The sequence below is a fragment of the Eucyclogobius newberryi genome, unplaced genomic scaffold, assembly GCF_026437365.1.
Source record: "Eucyclogobius newberryi isolate DKJ021-1_F unplaced genomic scaffold, fEucNew1.0.hap1 SCAF_19, whole genome shotgun sequence".
NCBI classification, from domain to species: domain Eukaryota; kingdom Metazoa; phylum Chordata; class Actinopteri; order Gobiiformes; family Gobiidae; genus Eucyclogobius; species Eucyclogobius newberryi.
Genome location: NW_027315823.1, coordinates 16,922,626 through 16,945,301, shown reverse-complemented (window position 1 = coordinate 16,945,301; position 22,676 = coordinate 16,922,626). Strand labels below are relative to the sequence as shown.

Here is a 22,676-nt window from a genome sequence, read left to right as displayed (position 1 = left end):
TCTGTACTCACTTACTATCCAAACATTTCATCATTTTGGGTTAAAAAAAAAATGTCACAATGGGCTTTATACAACAGGACAAGACGCATTCAAATCACAATACAAACCAGATAAAAACATGAATAAAAACGTACTGTAAAAGAGAAGAATGCTGTGTTCTGAGCCCAGGTTTGAACAATGTCAGAGTAGACTTACCTCTTAAGATAAAACTAATGTGTCTGTTTTCAAGAGACAGTCTACAGGAATTGGAATTTCTATTAAAAGCATCTGCACCAAATGTACACACATGAGAGACATGCTGGCCCGTCCACATAGCCGAGCAATGTGTTTGAAAGCTCCACAAAAACAGAAAACTAACCTGAATGTCATCTCACTGTGGCAATCATCATTTTCTGGATATACTCTGAGAATCTGTGGAATCCTCGTCTCTTCTCGTCCTGGGCAAGTCACGATGTCACTAGAAAACGGCTCGACAAATCGAACATGCTGAGAACGGCCACTGAATCATAAAAGTGCATGATGTGGCTCTAATAACAAGCATCTCAAACTGTGGGCTGAATAAAGAGTGCCACATTGAAATGCACAAGTTCAATGTTTTTTCTAAGTTCATTTTTCAAATGTTTCCTCCTCATAAGGTGGCAAGAACCCTGAACTCACAACAAGAAGGTCCGAAACAGAATATCATTAGCCTCAAAGTTATTTTTTTGACATGCGGTAAAGGTTTGCCAAAAAAACATCACAACATACACTAATTATACTATTATTAAGACATTTTGCTATTGACAACATCAAAAATGATCTAAGTTTGTATTTTAACATGATATTTTTGTGTAACCATTACAGTTAAGATCGACAATGCTAATTATACCCTAACACTATTGTTCAGCCACTACTCACTACTGTTTTTTTTTTTTTTTTAATTAAAATTGTTTGACAATATTACAAATGAATTATTCACAAACCCATGTTTTATTTTGTAAAAGGCCGATGGTATTTTCTACCAATGACATTTCTCTGCCAGATATCACATTTGCACATGTTTTATTTGTACTTTCATGAATATATCAACTGTTGTCACTATGTCCTTAATGTGACAGCATTAACGACTGTAATTAGTGCTCCTCATGTCATGTTGAAGCTGTTGCATATACTCATTTGGGTCTGTGAATACTCTGCAGCGTTCTGAAATATCCTGCCATGCTTAACAAATGATAAACCATGAACCAAGTAGAACCCCTCCAGGGAGACTTCCAGGGATGAGACTATTCTGTATCCATGTGTGGCAGTATGGCCTGCGGGCAGACCATGCCACTTCCTATTGGCTAATCATTAGGGCCGTTGGCCAATAAAATGTTGTTCAGTTTTGCCATTCATCCTCTGACCTACGCACTTCCTGGGTCTGGGTGTTGCTCCACGTACCTCCGCTCTCCAGGTAGTAGTTGTCCCTTTTGCTAATGCGATTTGATCGTGTAGTTTTACTCATAAAATGGTTTCTGTGGTTTAGTGCCGTGGCCTGTCACCTGGCGCCGCTTTGTTAACGCTCCGATGTGATCTCTGCTGACTCAGGATTGTTGTGGTCTCGCTGTCATAGCCCCACAACGCGTGGTCCCGGGCAGCTAACGTGGTACGTCCTGAGCGTGATATCCCGGGAGCCTAGTGTTCAGGTTAGCGTTAACCAGGTCTCTTTTCAGATGTAACCTAAACTCTCTGGAGCGGCGGTGTGCGCTGGAGCCGTTGCCTTGCCCTGCCCTCTGTTGATATGATCTGTGCCCTGTGTTGTCCAGATCCACTGGACTCTTAAAAGACTATACATCCACGCATAAAGAACTGATACAAACTGTGTTGTTACCTGTGATAAAATGTGAATATATGATTATATTTCTGTGATGTATTTTATCTGCATAATAGTGATATTTTATCTGCATCATTAGTCTAAGAGAAGAACGGGTGTGTGACAAACTGCATTTGTTTGTGAAGGGGTCGTAAAGATGGGCCAAAGGATGTTTACCCTAGGGGGGTGATAACCCAGAGGAGTCTGGGTAATGTTTACCCAAGGCTTGATCTCTACGGAAAAATACCAAGTGCCTTGATGTGAGGCTGACCAATGAGAAATGTGACCCGCCTATTCCAGAATATCTAATAAAACCAACCAGCATGGGAAAAAACGAGGTGAGACGCGGGGGTGAGACGCAGGAGGGTCAGCCAGGCTCCTTACAACGGCCTGGCTGACACAGTCCCCGCGTTTTCTCCCATGCATGCCACACAAATGTCTGATCTTTCTGTGTCGTTTCATATTCTAAGTTGAATTGTGTTCTCGATGTGTTAAGGAATAGCACCGGCGTATGTCTGATTCCATGACATTTTCTGGTCCTATCGAGCCGGACGACAAGCAGCCCCTTCGCGGAGATTGACGGGTGAATCGGTGAAGTCTGTGCACAGCTGAAAGAAGTCCACTTTTCCCGTGGCCGCCCATCGCACCTCAGTCTCCGCGAGGAGAGCGCGTCGTTTCGAAGCAGCAGGAGAACACAGGCGACAAAGAAGGTCAGACAAAAACTTTGTGTGTGAAAAAGAGTTAGCCATAAAACGTTTTATGCATTAGTTTGATATTTACTGGAAAAATATTGTAGACTTATGGACGAGATATGTTTCTCACATAAGCAAGGCAGTTAGGTATTACTGAGGAAATACCCAGTTTCATATTACTGAGGAAATACGCAGTTTAGGTATTACTGAGGAAATACCCAGTTTCATATTACTGAGGAAATATTGTAGGCTTATGGACGAGATAAGTTTCTCACATAAGCAAGGCAGTTAGGTATTACTGAGGAAATACCCAGTTTAATATTACTGAGGAAATATGTGTGAATGTAAGCGATGTGCACGAGCGAAGTAAGTAAGAGAGAAGTGTGAATGTGTGAATGAGGATTAATAAGTGATTAACTAACACTAAGTGAGAATCACAATTAATCATACAAGGGTCACAAGGCGTTATTCTGAGAGATCTAAAATTTGCAGTCACGGGTGAATCTTAAACACCACGTTTATGTCCGGAGGAATCTAATAAGGAATTTTCTCTAGAAGCTTGAGATATGACGTGACTGTAAAGCAAGTAGCATTTCTCTCAGACGACCGAGACCACATAATGCCAGAATTATCACCCCAAACTGTAAAAAGACAAAGGAAAAGTCATAAGAGGATTTTGGAGGGAGACTTCCGGTGTGCTCAGATGACGTGGCAGAGAGGGGGAGATAAGGGGGGTCAACAAGGCAGGAGGAAGGGAAGAAAGCAGTTCAGAGGACGCTCTGAACTGATGAAATTAGGAATTAAACCCAGCTGGTTTTAAATTTTAGTATTTGAGAGCTCTGTATTTCAACAAATTTAGGGTTTTGTTTGATTGACAACAATCAATTATAAAGATTGTATTAAACTTGATAAGAGATGAAGATTAATTCAGATTTTCATAGATGGCCAATTTTTTGGGGAATGTGATCACAGACAGGACACTTCCTGTCCCCGACATAGAAGACAAAAGTTGTGTTTTTACGGTATCGTGTTTTTTGTGTGCACCAAACAAAGCCACGTTTTGTTTTGTTTTATTTTTGGACTTGACAAAATTATCTTTTGGACTTATTATGTAACCATAATGCATGACTAGATGAAAGTACAGGACGAAAAGACAGAAGTGTTTTTAAATTTAGGATCAAATACAGGCACAGGCCTGGGAAGTGATAATATGGGTAAATGGGTGACTACTGATGTTTTTGGACATAGGAGTAGAATGAGTAGTAAGTAAAGTGATAGTAAAAGTTATATCAGTAACTTTTTTATTTGTATTATCATGAGGAAACCTCGTATTGCATGTAGACGTAAGTGAGGGAATAAGTTAAATAGTGACGTGCCAATGTCCTCCTTGGAAAGACATGAATGGGTCATTAACTAAAGACAACAGGACACCAAGTCATAAAAGATAGCCAGAGATAACAGGGGTTATTGACTGGCAAATAATCTGGAGAGGACTCAGGATGGAGCAGATGTCGTTATCTTTACGTATCACAGTGACAATTAAGAGCAACACCACCTCAGGGGGAGGGTTGACGTGATGAGTAATAAGGAGAAGAGTTAACATTAACAGCGAAAGAATTTGACATTCTAAAGGAATTACCTGAAGGATTGTGGAGATTCAATCAAGAATTGAATAGATTTAAATAAGACAATATCATCTAAATTTAGACGCTATAGAAGTTATGAAAACCAGTGATAACAGGAACTTAACATTACAGGACTCAGGACGGAGTCAGGACGGACCCGGGGGGAGGAGTGTAATGCAGAAGAATAAATTTTATGAGACCCGCAGATTACCTGAAGATAGTGAAAACTAAACAGGGGGATGGGTAATCAATGCATGAGTTTAGAAGCAGAATGACAGGGATATTTTAAAGATAACTAACTGGAATCCCAGGGGATGCAGCGTCTGATACTTATATCAGCAGCAAAGAGAAAGTAAAAGCAGGTTACAAGTGAGGGTAAGAGTAAGTGAAAAGAGAGAAAGAAAAAGCAGGTTTAGAAATTTGGAAATGGGTGTTTCCTCCGTTGCGAGAGGAAGACAGAGAGAGACAAGGGGAAAAAAGGGTTGATACAAAATGATGTGCCTTATAACCAAGGGGAAGGTTTAGGATCATTTTGATTTTTAATACACATATAGACTTGCTAGAACAAACTAATACACAATGTTTGTAAAGCACCACATGAGCAGGTGTGAGAGATTGAGTTTGAAACTCACCTGAAGCACATATAGAAGATTAGCACATATTACATTAGATGGGTGATTTTATTCAGGCCACACAAACAGAGGAGATGTGAAATTATTAATTATGTGAAGAATTCTAAGTTGTGAACTGACCCTTATGGCCAGCTCAACGGGGGAATTATTGAGATAATTATTATTGTTTGATGTATTTGAATACATACATACATACATACATACATACGCGCGCACACGTGGACACCAGACTTTTAGAGTTTGAAACTTTTAGAGTTTGAAACATTTAGAGTTTGAAACATTTGGAGTTTGAAACAAATGGTGGTAAAACAGATTTACAAGTTACAGATCGCAGAGGCAGTGTCGGATTACAGACACACAGGGTGGGGGCCCAGCGCCGTGTAAGGGGGGGCTCAGCCAGGGATGTGACCACTGAACTGTGAAAGGTCAAGAGGTGACATTGCGGAGTGTAAGACAGACGCAATTCCATCTCTTCCTTGATTACATACTGGATTAGTGAACGTTGTAAACTATCTGGATTATTGAATTTTGTTTAAATGTAGAATTATGTAGAAGTTTGAGAAATGGGCAAAGCCATTTATCAAATGGAGGGATGTACGTGTAAACAAATATTCCGAATCAATAATTACTAAAAAAAAATTGTAAACAAGAAAACTGTTTGAAATACACTGAACTGTCGAAAAGACTTTGTTTATCACCACAGCAGAACGTGTTGGAGATGTGGTGTTTACAGAGACGGAGCCAAGTGGACAGCCAGTAGACGGAGCCACAGCGTGTCGTCCTCACACCGACCAGGGGAGGACGAGAACATGGGTGCTCTCATGGGAAAGTGAGAGAAATGTCTGGACAACACAGCGGCAGATCCATAACATCGCAGACGCAGGACTTCGTTTGTATGAGTTTTGTCCAGAGTCTACGGTAGAGTACGATACTCTGCTACGATGAACGAGAGACAGAGGCTACGGTGCGCAGAGTACCATACTCTGTGGAAAAAGAATCAACAGTTATCATCATCACAGTGATGACGGTAATATGGGTGCTGAACACCTGTATTATGCACCGGACAATCGGGACAATCGGGACAATCGGGACAATCAGGACAATCGATCAACATACACAACTGTGTATACCGGTTAATGGAATATAGAGGGAAGAAAATAAGTGATCAACATGAAAGGTTGTGAAATGCATGATGTGTAATAATGTACAATGTATAATTGACATGACAGAAGCTGAAGAAACACAATGGCATATTATACAGCCACAGTTGTTTGCACTAACTAAGAGAGTTTTTTATCTGCTACAACATAACTACATGTAATGTTAATGAGATTATGAATTGAGATGGGAAATGTACCAGTTCATATGTGTCATAGGTGTGACCGAAGCGAGCAGCGGGAGGAGGTCTCTTAAGGAACCAAGAGAGGACGTATGGTGGTGTGGGGACACTTGTGGGACGTTGTGCCTATGTATCCCTTTTGTGGCCAGCCATGGTCATAACAAAGACCAGCATCACCCAGAACCATACCGCAGGGTCAAGGTCGAGAGGTTAGAGGACAGTCTGGTCCCAGTAGCACCTGATACTACGTATTTGATTCTATTGGGGTGTCCAGAGGTCCCTGACGAGTCAAACTGACTGACCACAGAGCAGCGGGTTTGAGGGCCTTCCGCTTGTACTTCTATATTTCCCATCACACCGCACCAAATTATAGACAAGATAAATTGTCTGTTCGTCAAATTACAAAGATTGACCAATCTGACTAAAAATTTAGGACAGTAATGCTGTAGAAATGTTGTGGGCCGAGAGAAAAGAAGTGTGTTCAATGTTGAGAAATGTGCATAAACTTTTTGTGTGTAAAAGTGTCATTTTAACACCAATATGAAAGACATGTTGAAAACTGAAAAGAATAATGTGTTTGGCATATGATACAGTAGACTAATGCTTTGATAAACAGGAGGGAAATGTGATAAAATGTGAATATATGATTATATTTCTGTGATGTATTTTATCTGCATAATAGTGATATTTTATCTGCATCATTAGTCTAAGAGAAGAACGGGTGTGTGACAAACTGCATTTGTTTGTGAAGGGGTCGTAAAGATGGGCCAAAGGATGTTTACCCTAGGGGGGGTGATAACCCAGAGGAGTCTGGGTAATGTTTACCCAAGGCTTGATCTCTACGGAAAAATACCAAGTGCCTTGATGTGAGGCTGACCAATGACAAATGTGACCCGCCTATTCCAGAATATCTAATAAAACCAACCAGCATAGGAAAAAACGGTGTGAGACGCGGGGGTGAGACGCAGGAGGGTCAGCCAGGCTCCTTACAACGGCTTGGCTGACACAGTCCCCGCGTTTTCTCCCATGCATGCCACACAAATGTCTGATGTTTCTGTGTCGTTTCATATTCTAGGTTGAATTGTGTTCTCGATGTGTTACGGAATAGCATCGGTGTATGTCTAATTCCATGACATTACCTAAGCCTGTGTTAAAGTATTTATTAATTTAATAGCCTGTTAAATAAATTACATGTGAAACTGGAATCTGCCTCTGTATGTAGTGGAGTGAACGTCTTCCCAATGATGACAGAGGCGATCGTCTTTGTTGTAACCTGCGGGTTACCGTTTATTATTGAACGGCTGCAACGCAGCACCGAACTTATTTTCGTACCCTTTTTTTTATTAGTCAAGATGGCGGACGACACACATTTCACATCCGGGTTTTTACTCTTCAAAATAAGATGTAGCGGTATTTCAAAATAAATGTAACATAAATAATAAATTGCACTATGCCATTTTCGGAACTCACAAATTAATGCATAGACACATAAATAGTTACAACATTCTCCCGCCCGATGAACAACTGTTCATCACCATTTGGTCATATTACATCAACATATTTCAAGATTATACAATAACTGAACAGGCCTTCTCAACAAACTACCTGTAGAAGTGCGAATGATACATGAACGAATTAGACCATCCCTGCCTGGAAAAACCTCTGTAATTCTACCCATTTTCCAGGTCTGTCTTGGCATGTTATCCTCCCCTATCAGTACAATATCATCTACTTTGATCGCAGTAGGTGTAGGAGTCTGACAATTGTGAGCTGATTTCAAGTCCATCAAATAGTCTCTGCGCCAGCTGTTCCAAAAGCTGGTCAAAAGTCTCTGCCGGTATTTCCACCTTCGACCCAGTTCCTCACGGTTTGCAGTGACCGGAACAGGTGAAGGCACAGTCTTTGGTGGTAGTGATGTTAAGCGTTTACCAACCAGGAAGAGAGATGGGGTAAGTGGCTGTGGCTCTGAAGCCTCACTGTGTACATACGACAGAGGTCTGGAATTCAACACTGCCTCAACTTCAGTGAGAATAGTAGTTAGTTCTTCAAAGTTTAATGAAGATTTCCCCAGTACCTTCTTCAAACACGTTTTTACAGATCTCACAAGCCTCTCCCAAAAGCCCCCCCACCAAGCTGCTCTCTCAGCAATGAATTTCCATGTGATTCCTTTGTCACTAAAGAACTCTGTAAGCTCTGACTCTTTAATGGTTTGCCATAGTTCTTTCAAGTCCTTGTCTGCTCTTTTGAATGTCTTAGCATTATCAGAGTAAATTGTCTTACATAGTCCTCGTCTTGCAATAAATCGTTTTAATGCTAAGAGAAAATTTTCAGTTGTCTGATCTGATACCAACTCCAAATGCACAGCTCTAGTTACTGCACATGTAAACAGAGCGATGTATGCCTTTGTGGGCTGTCCCTTAGTTTTTACATACAAGGGTCCTGCAAAATCTACCCCTGTAACTTCAAATGGAGGGGACTCAGTCACTCTGTCTCTTGGTAAAGGAGCAGTAATCTGCTGTGTCGCCTTTACCTTTAGTTTTCTGCAAATGTAACAACCTGCAACACTGCGTTTTACAAGCTGTCTCCCTCTCAAAACCCAATAATGTTCTCTGATTTGAATCAAAGTGTCTCTTACACCAGAATGCAGTACCTTTTCATGACATGACTGAACCAGTAACTCAGAATATTTGTGATTTGTAGGTAATACCCAGGGGTGTTTCTCTCTGAAACTGAAATCAGAGTTTTGTAATCTTCCCCCAACACACAATAGACCGTTTTCATCCAAGAAAGGTTTTAAATCTTTGATTTTAGAGTCTCTCTTCACATTTTGTTTTGACTTTAGCTGGGATATTTCAGGATGAAAACAACTCTCTTGTGTAACTTTTACCCAGTGAATTTCTGCTGCAGTTAGCTCTTCTGCAGTTAACTCTCCCCGACACTTCTGATTGGACCGTGCATTAGTTACAAACCGTTTGACCCATGCAGTTATTCTTAACACAGTCTTAAGTCTACTGTACCTTTCCAAATTCAACAGAGGTTCAGTTTGTTCAGTGCTGGTGAGTTGTACAACAGTCTGATGCTTTGATTTCAGTTCAGTGTTTACCTCCTTTAACACATAGTTTTCATCAACATTTGTTTTCCCTTCAGCTGTAGACAATGAAGTGGGTCCACTCCACCACAACTGATTACCAATAAGGTTCTGCGCATGCTGACCTCGTGTGGGCAAGTCAGCAGGGTTCATTTTGCCAGCACAGTGGGACCACAACTCCGGATTTGTGAGTCCTTGTATTTCAGTCACTCTGTTAGCCACAAAGGGCTTCCACCGCTGGGCTGTGCTGCAGATCCAGTGGAGAGTGATCATTGAGTCCGTCCACATGTTTAGCTGGTTCCTCTCCAAGTTCAGTGGTTTGAGAAGACTATGTCCTAGTCTCGCTCCAACAAGTGCTCCCATCAGCTCCAAACGAGGCAAAGTCATTTTCTTTAGTGGTGCAACTCGTGACTTTGAGGCCACAAAACTAGTAACAGTCTCTCCTAGTTTGTCTTGTCCTTGTAGATATGCCACAGCACTGTAAGCCTTTTCACTTGCATCACAGTAGACATGCAACTTTACAGCGTGTGAGTCTGGCTGGATCTCAATGTAGTACCACCTGGGAATGGCCACCAGGTGGAGCAGTGGTAACTCTGCACACCACTGTTCCCATTTTTCAGTCAAATCAGTGGGTAATGGCTCATCCCAACCAAGCCCTCTCTCCCACATCTCTTGACAGAGGCACTTGACTCTCACAGTAAACGGAGTGAGAAACCCAATAGGGTCAAATATGCGGGCTGATGTCTGTAGTACACCTCTCTTTGTGTTTTCTTTGTCTTTTAAAATGTTCATTAGTCCCTTTTGATCAAACACAAAATCGTCCTTCTCTGGTCTCCACACAAGCCCAAGCACCTTGAGCACATTTCCACAGAATTCTGCATCTCCAGTGTCCTCTACACCTTTTTCTTCCCACAATGCTCTCAGATCAGGTGAGTTGGTTACCCATTTGCACAGGTTCATGCCTGCCTCAGAGAGAATGTTCTTTGCTGCTGTTGTTACATGTAGAGCCTCCTGCACATCTGGAGAGCTTGAAATAAAGTCATCCACATACAAAGAGTCACTTAGTGTCTGTACTGCCTTTGGTTGTTCTGCTTTGTATTGTTCGAGATGTTTTCTTATTGTGGCAGCGAGCAAAAATGGACTGGGAGACACTCCAAATACAACTCTGTTCATTCTCAGAACACGTACCTCCTCGTTACAGTCTTTGGTTGGAGGTCCGTGTAGCCACAGGAACCTAACAGCATCCTTGTCCCTTTCCGCAAGAGAGATCTGGAGAAAGGCTTTGGTTATATCTGCAGTGAAGGCTATCTTGTGCAGTCTGAACTGAATTAGTACATCCAGCAGATTTAGGTTTAGGTTAGGTCCAGTGTATAAACAGTCATTGAGTGATGGGCAACCTTCCTCATGTGATGATGCATCAAATACCACTCTAAGTTTCGTTGTGGTCTTGTCTTCTCGTACAACAGCGTGATGTGGCATGTAGTATTTCACTGTCTCTTGGTTCTCTGCCACTGTTGTGTCCTCTATAACATCCTCACAAATACCTTGCTGCAGATAGTCCTGTATAACATTGTTGTACCTGGCATACAGGGTTACATCAGTGTTCAGTTTTTTCAAAAGGCTCTCAAAACGCCTCTTTGCTACCCTGAAATTATCTGGAAGTTGCGCCTTATCTGATTGCCATGGCAACTCAACTTGGTAGCGACCATTTTCAAACGTGATTGTCCTTTCAAAGTCACGTAGGACTTCTGAGTCCTCTGGGCTCTCCGTCTGCTTGTTTACTATGCCCAAAGACTCCACTTCCCAGAATGCATGAAGCTCTTTAGAGATCTGGGTGTCTTCTGTCAAACTAATGTGCATGCAAGTGGTGTCTGTAATACTGGAGGTAGTCACTGGTCCCTGTAAAGCCCACCCAAAAATGCTTTCAACTGCTACTAGTGAGTTTGTAACCTTTTGGACTTTACCAGTAACTGCTTGCCAGTAGTAGTCTGCTCCAATTAACACTTGCAACTCTTGTTCATTAGCACCTTCTAGTGGAAAATCTGCAAGCTGAAGCCCTCTTTTCTTTATTTCTGTTTGAATCATCTCGCATGGGACTTTAATCACAGCTGTACACACCTGAGGAGTCTCAACTGCTTCTATCTCAAGTCTCTTTTCAGTGTTCCACATGTTCTCAAGTTGAACTCTTACAATATTGCGTTTTTCTGTTACCGGACTGGTGGAACCAAAAACATGGAGGTTTAAAGTCTCTTGCCTAACAATTGGCAGTCCTAGCGCTCTAACAACATTTTTGTGAATGAAACTACGCTGGCTGCCTCCATCTAACAGGCATCGAGTTATCTTTCTCTCCCTGGGACCTACAGTCCATGCCTTAACCGTCTGAAGCAGTACTGTGTTCTGTGTTTCAGCCTTAACTTTGACAGGACTGGTCACAGAAGACAACACAGCATCTGTAGTCCCACTGCTGGTGGAGTCAACATCTGTCTTAGCTTCTGGTTGTTCACAAACTGACTGGTGGTGTCTGCGGTTGCATAATCTACATGAAACTTTAACTCTGCAGTACTTTGCTATGTGTTTGGGCCCTAAACATACATAACATCTACCCAGCTTTTTCAGCTTTTCTCTGCGTGCACTTACGTTATAGTCTGGACAGTTCTCTGGTTTATGGTTACTACTGTCACAGTACACACAGGTCTGGGGTGTGCCGTTAGCTGTGTGTAAAGCAGACGCTGACGGGACGTTCCACTTTCTGTGTTTAACATCACCGGCGTAGGACGTCCTCCCTGTTGGCTTGTAGTTTGGAGTAGGGTCCTTCGTAGTGTGGCCGGGTCTGGTAAGCTGGAGCGCCCGTTCTCTGCTCTGCACCTCGTTCTGTAGAAACTGGATGAGCTCTAGCACTTTCCATTCATTAGTCGAGTCTGGTCTGCGGGTGTAGTCTAATGCTATGTCTTCAGGGATGAGCTGCATGAGCACTGGACATAGCAGGCAGCCATATGTGTCACTGTAAATTCCCAATGACTCCAAACTGCGTATTTGAATCTCACATTCATCATACAAGTTCCTCAGTGCAGCCACATCAGAAGATCTTTTCACAGGAGTCAAGTTCAATAGCTTTGACATGTGGGCACTTATCACAATGTCCTTTCTCCCAAAGCGGGTCCGGAGTAACTCTATTGCAGCATCATAGTTGTCTTCTGTTGTTGTTAGCCCTGCAACAGTTCAAGCTGCTGCTCCGGTCAGATAGGATCTGAGGTAGGTGAATTTGTCCGTCTTGCATAACGCTTCATTTTCGTGAATAGCTGTTTCATACTGAGACCAAAATTCCTGCCACTGGCTTATTTCACCATCATATTTGGCCATCATTAGCTTGGGAAGTTTAACAGTTTGTCTGGAGTGTGATACATTTGAGCTGGGACTTACATCACTGATTCGCTCACTCATGGTCTCTCTTGTAGCTTGTTGCGATCTTTCAATGATGCAAGAAGATCGAACCTTCCAAGTGAGAATGCGGTCCATGTAGTCCATAGTGCTCCCAATCTCCGCCTCCAGATCGTCTGTCGCCGTCTCATCTTCAATCCCTTTGTCCAAGTCTCTTAAACTTTCTTCCTTGGATGATAAAACTACCAGCAGTTCACGTATTTTACTTGTATCTGGTCTTTCTTTAACCACCTCCTCCTCGAGACGAGTTAACAGCCTCGTTGTAGCGGCACGCACGGTGGCGCGCTTCCTTCTCATCCGCTCTAGTCCCTCTGTCATCTCGGCTAGCTAGTTAGCAATAGCCGATAGATGTTCACTTCGCTTCACAAAAGTTCATAAAGTCCTTACTTCCCGGGTTTCGGCACCAAAATGTAGTGGAGTGAACGTCTTCCCAATGATGACAGAGGCGATCGTCTTTGTTGTAACCTGCGGGTTACCGTTTATTATTGAACGGCTGCAACGCAGCACCGAACTTATTTTCGTACCCTTTTTTTTATTAGTCAAGATGGCGGACGACACACATTTCACATCCGGGTTTTTACTCTTCAAAATAAGATGTAGCGGTATTTCAAAATAAATGTAACATAAATAATAAATTGCACTATGCCATTTTCGGAACTCACAAATTAATGCATAGACACATAAATAGTTACAACACTGTATAATCAAGAACGAATCTGTGTGTCCTTTTAGTTAGTTTCCGGGTGTAAGCCCGGTGGCGTTGTTGGTTTTATTTTCTTTATTTTTATTTAATGTAAATTAGTTTAAAACATTTATAGTACCACCCGAATGCCACACATGCCAACCACATATATTCAAATGTACCTTCCACTGCCTCGATGGAGTAAAGTGGGATGTAATGTATATAAAGATGTATAAAGATGTAATATAGTAAATGTATTGATTCAGTTCCTTGTTCATTGCAAATTAATCTAAATGCTATTTCCTTTATTGAAATTTGAATGATGTTGTCTATCAGTGGAGAGGATGTAACAGTAATGTTGCGGAGAAAGGGAGAGAGGGAGGGAGAGAGGGAGAGAGAGAGAGAGAGAGAGGGAGAGAGAAGGAGAATTTATTCTTTAGGCTTTATTCTTTAGTAGTTTGGGATCTGTCAGCAACAGGTAAGATTATCTTGTGTTTTATATACATCGATGCAATATATCATTAGAGTATATATATTGCATGGATGTATATAAAACACAAGATAAGGGAGAGAGGGAGAGAGAGGGAGGGAGAGGGAGGGAGGGGTAGAGGGAGAGAGGGGGAGTGGGAGGGAGGGAGGGAGGGAGGGAGGGAGGGAGGGAGGGAGGGAGAGAGGGGGAGAGGGAGGGAGGGAGAGGGAGGGAGGGAGAGGCAGATGGGGGGAGAGGGAGAGACGCAGACACTCCAGCAATGGCTTCAGCCATTGCAGATTTTCTAGATGAAAATAATATGAATTTGAATGAAGCTCAAGATTTATCAGATAAATAAACAAAAGCGATGGGGAATACACACTGACTTTTGTGAACTATAGTTTACTTTGCTTTGAGCTGCTCTTGGTCTGGTGTTGTTCTCATTCACACTAATGAAGCGTTCCAAACACAAGGCAGGGGCCATCATTTACATGCAGCTGGTTCAACAGACCCCTACCTGTGGCTCACATTTATATAGTGGATTACACATGCCTGCTTTTCTCTTGGATCATTTATCTGACATGGAGTTGTGTAACATCTGGACAAAGACAAATTATCATAATATTGTACGTGACTCCAGGTGTCATTTCATACAATGAGATTTGCAATGATAATGAATGTTGACATGGTTGGGTGCTTTTGTGAAACTGAGTGACAAGTGAAACAGCCATAAAAATGTTCTAATAGTATTGTGTATTTGATCAGGACAGTGCAGTAACGAACATACATGATACACATGCTGTGAAAATGTCATGGAATCAGACAATACACCGACGCTATTCCGTAACACATCGAGAACACAATTCAACTTAGAATATGAAACGACACAGAAATATCAGACATTTGTATGGCAAGCTTGGGAGAAAACGCCGGGACTGATCACGCAGGCTGCTTACAACAGCCTCTCACCCCATTTTTTCCCATGCTGGTTGGTTTTATTAGATATTCTGGAATAGGCGGGTCACATATCTCATTGGTCAGCTTCACATCAAGGCACTTGTTTTACAGCTGGTATTTTTCCTAGAGATCAAGCCTTGGGTAAACATTACCCAAACTCCTCTGGGCTGTCACCCCCCCTCCTGGGGCAACATTCTTTGGCCCATCTTTACGACCCCTTCACAAATGCAGTTTGTCACACACCCGTTCTTCTCTTAGACTAATGATGCAGATAAAATATCACTATTATGCAGATAAAATACATCACAGAAATATAATCATATATTCACATTTTATCACAGAACACACTCTCATCCATGCAGAAGCCTACATAGACACTGGAGGCAGGTGGGTGAAGTGTCTTGCCCAAGGACACAACAACAGTCTGCACTACCGCCCTCCTGTGGCATTCCAGTGGTCTCACATACTAATCAGACCCATTCCTGCTTAGCTCCTGAGATTTGACGAGATTGGGCATTGACAAATTGGTATGGCCAAATCAACCACTTCAAAACAGTGGAATGTATGTGTTATTTCTTCTGTAGTGACTTGTAAAATGACTTGAACTGTGCTCACTGTGCTGTATCAACTATGGACTTGGATAAAAGGTGTTGATGCATTTTATTTATTTCTATTTGATAATTTGACACAGATTTGACTCCCGATATACATTACTCCTTACAACGGAAGCATTATCAGGCTGGACTGCTCTAGAATGACTAGCACAATGTCTTAGGGTTCATGTCTCCGGGTCCGGGTCCCTCACTGATGGAACTAAACCTCTCCTGGCTCCAGCCTCATGCCTCATCTTTCAACATTCGGGCTACTTCAATTTATTCTACAACAAAAACCTTCCCTTTAAGTTGAATGACACATTTCTCACATTACGTCTTCTCTCTGGTAGCACTGGCATACTAATATATGATTAACAAGCTCAGTATGTCAGAAATATAGTTATTCTGATCTTCTGTGACACAAGACAGATAGGTTCAATGCATGATAAGTCAGTCCGAAGAGGATTTGAAACACGAGGTTGATAAAAAGTAAGAATATCTGATCTGACATTCATTATGGACGCTCATTGAAATGCCATACGACCACTCAACACTACCTCACTCCCAGAGTTCTGCCTGTGTATAGATAATGTATTTTCTCTTATGTCAACATGATTAAAGGCTTTCTACTGCTATATTGAAACAGCCGCCTTCAGAAGTCACCAAATGCTGCCACGGATGAATATGATCTTTAAATCACTTATTTTGAAAGCTTTTTATTAAATTTGAGTTGCACTCTGTATCAGGGATGTACTGAGTCATGCAAGGAGGTTAGGTAATAAGTTAAAATTTCATCATGTTATCACGTAAGCTTTAACAGAATAGGAGGTAGAATATGATGTTTCTGTTACTCAAATTTCCTTCAGCCTTGTAATTTTTTAAGACGCTCATTCTGGCTTTCTAAATGTTTTGTACAAAATTGCTGAGTTACAACAAAATTTAAATGATTATGTTTCGAGGACATTTTGTGCCCTTTACTTTAAACAACCAACTTCAACTTTCAAACTCAAATTCATTGCGGTACTTCTCTTTAACATAAATGTCGCAAATACTTGTACTATCTCAACTATTTTAAGCTTTCATTAACCACATGTTTTCAAATTTTGTTCCTTAAAAAATGTCATACTAAAGGGCTTTATCACAAATCCTAGATATTACATAAGTATTTGTGTTTTTTTCAATAGCTATGCAGTAGTTTTAATCGAGTTTATAGAGTTTATAAAGTAGCAAAAACATACACACGATTGTAAGGTGGAGCGATGTAACCCGAGCGCATGTTTGAAGTGTTTGAGAAGGTCAGAGGTCAGAGGCGAACGCAAAGCGGTGCAGCCAATGCAAAGCAATTGCTGCACCTTCATGGACTACAAAGTCCAATTGCATGATGGGAAATCATGCAGCCTGGAGGCCAAATTGCCTCCAGGCTGTTTCTCCGCCTCTCGGCTTCAGCCACCTGCTCTCGCCAACGATCCAGGCGAAGATTTCGTCTGCTTAAACAAGCCGATTAACCCCATTTGTGTGCAGATGATGCTAGAACACCTTCTGCTGCACAAGTGATTCAAAATATCCAAGGGGATTTTGATTTCATCCAACAAAACTGTGTTCATTTAAAACTAAATGTATGCTGTTCTCCAAAAGGCATTCTTACGGTCAATGGTAATGTGGTTGTACAAGTACTTCTGTTATTCCATTGTTCCTGTTTCATTGTCTTGTTTTCCTGGTCTCCTGCTGGCTGGAGCTCCTCCTCTTGGTCCGCCCACCACACCTTGTGTATCATCTGTTATTAGCCTCCATCTTCAAAGACCAGCTCTGCCACAAGACTTTGCCACTGTTGTTTCACACTGCGGTAGATCTAGCTCCTGTTCATCTGCTGTGGAGATTTTCTCATACTTGGATTCTTGATTTTTTTGGTAACACTTCATGTGCCAGCCAACCAGCAACTTGCCCCGTATAAACCTTACAAACCTTTTTTCCCTCTCTGAATTTTTGGGTCTGTTCGTGTTTAAAGTCTAACAACTAAAAATACTTGGGCATCTTGATCAATGATAAACTCTCTTTCCACAGACACAAATAATCTTAAAGCCAGATTGTCATTGTTCTTTATAAATAAAACGTGTTTACCTCTTCATTGTAGAAAACAGTTAATCCAAGACACATTTCTTTCAGTTCTTGATGATGGTGATATTATAAATATGCATTCTACAGCAACAGTGTTAAAACCTCTGAACTCGATTTATCATTCAGCTCGAAGGTTCAGCTCTAAGGTTCATTACAAGAGCGACAGAACTCACCACTGTGAATTACCCTCTAAATACAATGTAATCATTGGATGCCAGAAGAGAACAGCACTGCCTTTTGTTTGCTTATAAAGCTCTCGTTGGGATTTTATCTGATTATTTTAGAGTTACACAGAATCCACAGAGTTATGGGAAAAGGCTTTTAGGAAGTCTGCTCTATGCTTATGGAACGAATCTCAAAGATTTTTAAATTAAATGATTTTATATCATAATTCAAGGCACTTTTGAAAGACTACCCTGAGTGCCAGTGTTCTTGTTTTAAATTATTTTATTCCGTATTGAGTCTTTTTATAATTTTGTTTGGTTTTATTCATTTGTTTATTATTTTATTTCATGTTTTATTGTTTTTTGAGAATGTTCAAGGGGTGAAATTCCTGCTCAAATAGAATAGAACATTTTAAAAATCGAGCTCTGCTTCAGTCTCATTTGCATATCATGCTTCTGTGAATCGGCAAAATGAGGCAAATGTCAGAGAACTTTGCAGCTCTGCCACACAAAGACAAGACACTTACAAAAACATTGGCTAGAATCAGAATCATGTACTTTATACATTGCTATGGCAACACCTTGAGAGATAGGGCATGGTGTCATAGACCTTTTTGATGGGGAGAGCAAAATCTGTGCACGTTTTCATTTATTTTGCAAAATTGAATGTTTCACATACAAAAGGCCACATTTTTCAAACAGTATACAAATTTTGCGGCACTGAGACCATAACACTTACAATTTAAAACAAAAATAACTTTTGATGCCCCATTCATGAAGATGATGATCAAGATAATATTCACCAAATTTGAGCTTGGTCGAGCTTACACCCAAGAAGGAGTTTATAAGTGTGTAAGTATGTGCAACTTTAAGAGATTTGATCATTTTTGATATAACAAGGGAGGTTTCAGTAATTGCTACGGGTATTCCATAAGGAACATGACATGGGTCCAATTGACTTTTGTGATCAGAATGCCAAAATAGAACTTTGGGCAAAATTCAATAAAATTTGGACAAACTGAATTTTTGCTCCCACATAAAGTGTAGTTTCCCTCTGTAGAGGGTGCTATTGCACACAAATAGATTTTTTCCACAATGAGCAGGTCCAGGCATGAAAGTTTAACAACGAATTAAAAAATCTGACTTGGTATGCTCTAAATTGTGAAATGTCAAAATTTAGCTGCGCTGCAAGTAGACCATAAAATAAATCCAAAACATTTGAATAACTTTGAGGCCCCACTTCTCCAAATGATGTACAGCATTGTTCAGGGGGCGAACCGGCCTAAGAGGAGTTTGTTAAAGCGGAGAGCAAAATGGCTGACTCAGCATTTTTAAAATATTAAATCCAAGATGGCGGCCACACGGTTTGGCAGTAATCACCTGAGGCAGCCGCAAACACACAGCCAACCTGTGGGTCAGAGGATCTGACCGCTCTACCAAAGATGTTTAGTATGTTGAAAGCACCGAGAGACAAAAGAATAAATAGACAATAATAATAATATATTTTTTGGCAAACACAATATGTCCGTTGCCACAGCAACCACATGAAATGTTGTTTGAAAGCTGTCGGGCTTCGCCACGTCACTGTGGGGTGTCTTTGCCCATGTTCAACAAGACAGTTTTGTTTATAGGCCCTACACCCCAGGGTGTATAAAGACTTGGAAAAACAAGAAAATAAAACAGGTTCCTCTTGACTGGACTGTTTTCTAATTATTTCAAATGTTTTATTGGGCTAAAGTAGATCAGCCTGCAGTAATACATTAGGACATGTGTTGTCTTATTTGGAACAGTAGGGGGGCTAATCACACTCACCATGCACAGTTAATGGACTCACTGTAGTGTGCCTTTTTAATCACGCACAGGTCAAATACATGAATAATGCACTTCTTTGATGTTTTCCACCAGGTAAACTTTTATGAGGACCTTATGAATCAAAACCATATAATCAAACATGTGGATCATCAGAGCATTCGGGTTTTATTTGTTTTTCAAACTTCCAGTGTAGCATGTCCTGTACTCTGCAGTAATTATCCTGCTGTACAGTGGAATGTGGTTCATTAAAGCAAATATGCACTGAGTCAATGTAGATTATAAAGTATATTCTCATATCACCTGAATGAACATTGAATGTAATAATTTTCTGTAGACTTTGTTTATGCTGGGAATTTTGTGACTGAAGAGGTCATCAAAGACTTGGAACCGTGATGTGTTTACATCAGCAATAGTTTCCACAACATTGTCTGTACAGGCATTATGCCAACGATGTGATGAAATACCCCAACACTTCACTCATTACAAGAACAAATCATTGATCCAATCAGCTGTCTCAAAAAAATCTATTATTAACAGCTAATTATTTACTTGTAATGAACAGCTTTAACAGCTATAATGCCCGATTTATATGCAATTAATTAAAATACTACTTCCCCCCCAAAAAAGGGTTGGTAAGTGACTCATAGAGACACATTGTAAAAATGTACTCTGCTACACATACTGTTTGTGGTCTGTGCATGTCCTATTTTATATGATAGAAAGAGAGAACAAAGTTGAGGTCAAGGCGTTTATGGATAACTGAAATTTACGTTATGAACACAGCAATAGTCTGTATCTACATACAAGTGTTGCGGTTGGTGGTACTCTAAAATGCAGGGTAGCAGTAAATAGTAAACCAGTCTATGAGGGCTATTCAGTGTATAGGTGCAGAATGGAGTGTCTAGTCTCATTTGACTGCTCAATTAATTACACAAATCCACTCTCTGTTCTTAAATTACTGCTTGTATTTCTAACTAAGGTCCAATCATGTGAACAGAGCCTTAGCAACAATCTAATATTTGTCTCTAAAAGAAAGCTTTTATCTAATTTGTGTCAAATTGACGCTGCTGCACAAGCTGCAAACATCCAAGATTCACACAGGGTTTTTGAGCATGGGTTGAGGCTGTGTTCTCCTCAGAGTGCATGCACAGACCTCTACAAGCTGCTGTCTGCTCAGGTTGTAGAAGCACATGTTGGAGAGCAGAGCATGAACGGGCCTCTGTTCAAGAGAATGAGTACCGCCGGAAAATAACAACCAAAATTCCTGGCCTGGATTACTACTCCGCGGCCTATAGTGGCCACTAAAATACACCGTGACTTCCAGATAAGATTCAGCAGCAGGAGTGAGTGGTTAACAGGCTTATTTGGTACAATTTGAATATAATTGTGAAAACATTTATATTCATTATATTATATTATATTAAAAGTTGCATAGTGCACCTCGAACTGAGATGATGCTTTATCAGTCGGCCAATGTAGAAATGTGGCAAAATGTCCAGTGCCTCAGGAAGACGAAGCACTGGCAAGGCAAGTTTATTAGTGGAGCACAATTCAAAGTGCTTCACACAACAGGAAAAACATGAATTAAAATCTCAAAGACATGACAGAAATCACAAAACAGTTTAAGATGAAGGGTGCAAAGAGCTGCATAAAACTGAGATGCAGATTCCCCATGTTTAGTCCGAGATGGTTCATATGGCACTAACATATCCAAGATGTACTTTGGAGCTAGGCCATAGAGAGACTTGTACACAAGCAGAGCTGCTTTAAAGTCTATTCTCTGAGCCACAGGAGCCAGTGCAGAGACCTGAGAACAGGACATTATTATTATTATTATTATTATTATTATTATTATCCCCACAGATTTCTAATTTGATTCATAGGCTTTAAGGTGAGACTCTGGAGGTGACTGTTTACACTTTCTCTTTGTTTCTGTGGGATAAAGACAATGATTTCAGTCTTGAGTTCAGCTGGAGAAAGTTCCACACACTGATCTGTTGGATGCAGTGACAGAGTGAATCCACTGGTCCATCTTCACCTGCCGACAGTGAAACATAGATCTGAGCGTCGTCTCCATAATCGTGATAGGTCACATTTTCGCTGTGTATCAACTGACCTAACGGCAGCATGTAGATATATTGAACAGAAGGGGTCCCAGGATTGACACTTGGGGCACTCCACAGATCAGGGACATGTGGTCAGAGACACAGTTACCAATTTCAACAAAGTACTTCCTGTCTTCCAGAAGACCTTAATCACTGCTTCCCCAACACTGTTTTTAGTGCGGGTGGGGAGCTGTTGATCTCAACTGGGGATGTTGTTGGAAGGAATACTTTGAGGCTCTCCGCAATCCCACTGGCACGTCTTCAGAAGAGGAACCAAAGACTGAGGACTCAGATTTGTCCATTACCTAAGCTGAAGTCTCCAGAGGTGGATGAGATCTGTCTGCCACAGCCAGGGACAAACAGAGACTACAGCACATTGTGCACTCTACTGAGAAGGTGACCGGCCGTGAACTTCCATCTCTGCAGGACATGTACGTCTCCAGGACTCTGGGACGAGCAGGTCAGATCACAGCCGATCCTTCTCACCCTGGACACGAGGCCACTCCCTTCAGACAAGAGGCCACTCCCCTCAGACAGGAGGCCACTCCCCTCAGACAGGAGGCCACTCCCCTCAGACAGGAGGCTATGGTCCATCCGGACCAGAACAAGAACAGTTTCTTTCCCTCTGTGGTTGGACTCATGAACACTTCCTAAACACAATTTCACTGCACTGTTCACTTTCTGCACTACATATGTAAACTCAACTGTAAATTTGTGTACATATTAAGCCTATTTTTTAATTTTTATTCTTATTTTAACCTCATGTAGCTTATTGTTATGTTTATCCCATAGCAGATTTAGATTGTTCTCTTTTTGACTTATTTATTGTTAATTGTTTTATGTTGCACCGAATCACCAAGACGTAGTAGAATGTAGTGTAGTGTCTTCAATTTTCAGATTTTGGTTGTGTTATACCCGTGCAATTGTGTGAGCTCAGAAAGTGCAAAGAAATTGTATAAATGAATGATACATTTTAGTTTTTTCAAAGTCATATATACAATAATAAACAAGGTTATGTCCCATACAAGTTGTTTTTATGCAATAAGTGGTTTGATTGGCCATAACATGTACTGTTATTTTTCTGTTAATTACTTACCAAACACTTTTGGTTGTAAAGCACAGAGAGCTTGGTTA

At 41.1% G+C, this 22,676-nt stretch overlaps 1 long non-coding RNA gene across 1 annotated transcript; it reads left to right on the top strand.

Moving 5' to 3' along the window:
* Positions 1-1,375: 1,375 nt before the first annotated feature.
* On the top strand, positions 1,376-1,751 carry LOC140366094 (uncharacterized). The gene is made up of 3 exons (XR_011927864.1): positions 1,376-1,432; positions 1,505-1,624; positions 1,692-1,751. It is a non-coding gene; the product is annotated as an uncharacterized lncRNA (long non-coding RNA).
* Positions 1,752-22,676: the final 20,925 nt, after the last annotated feature.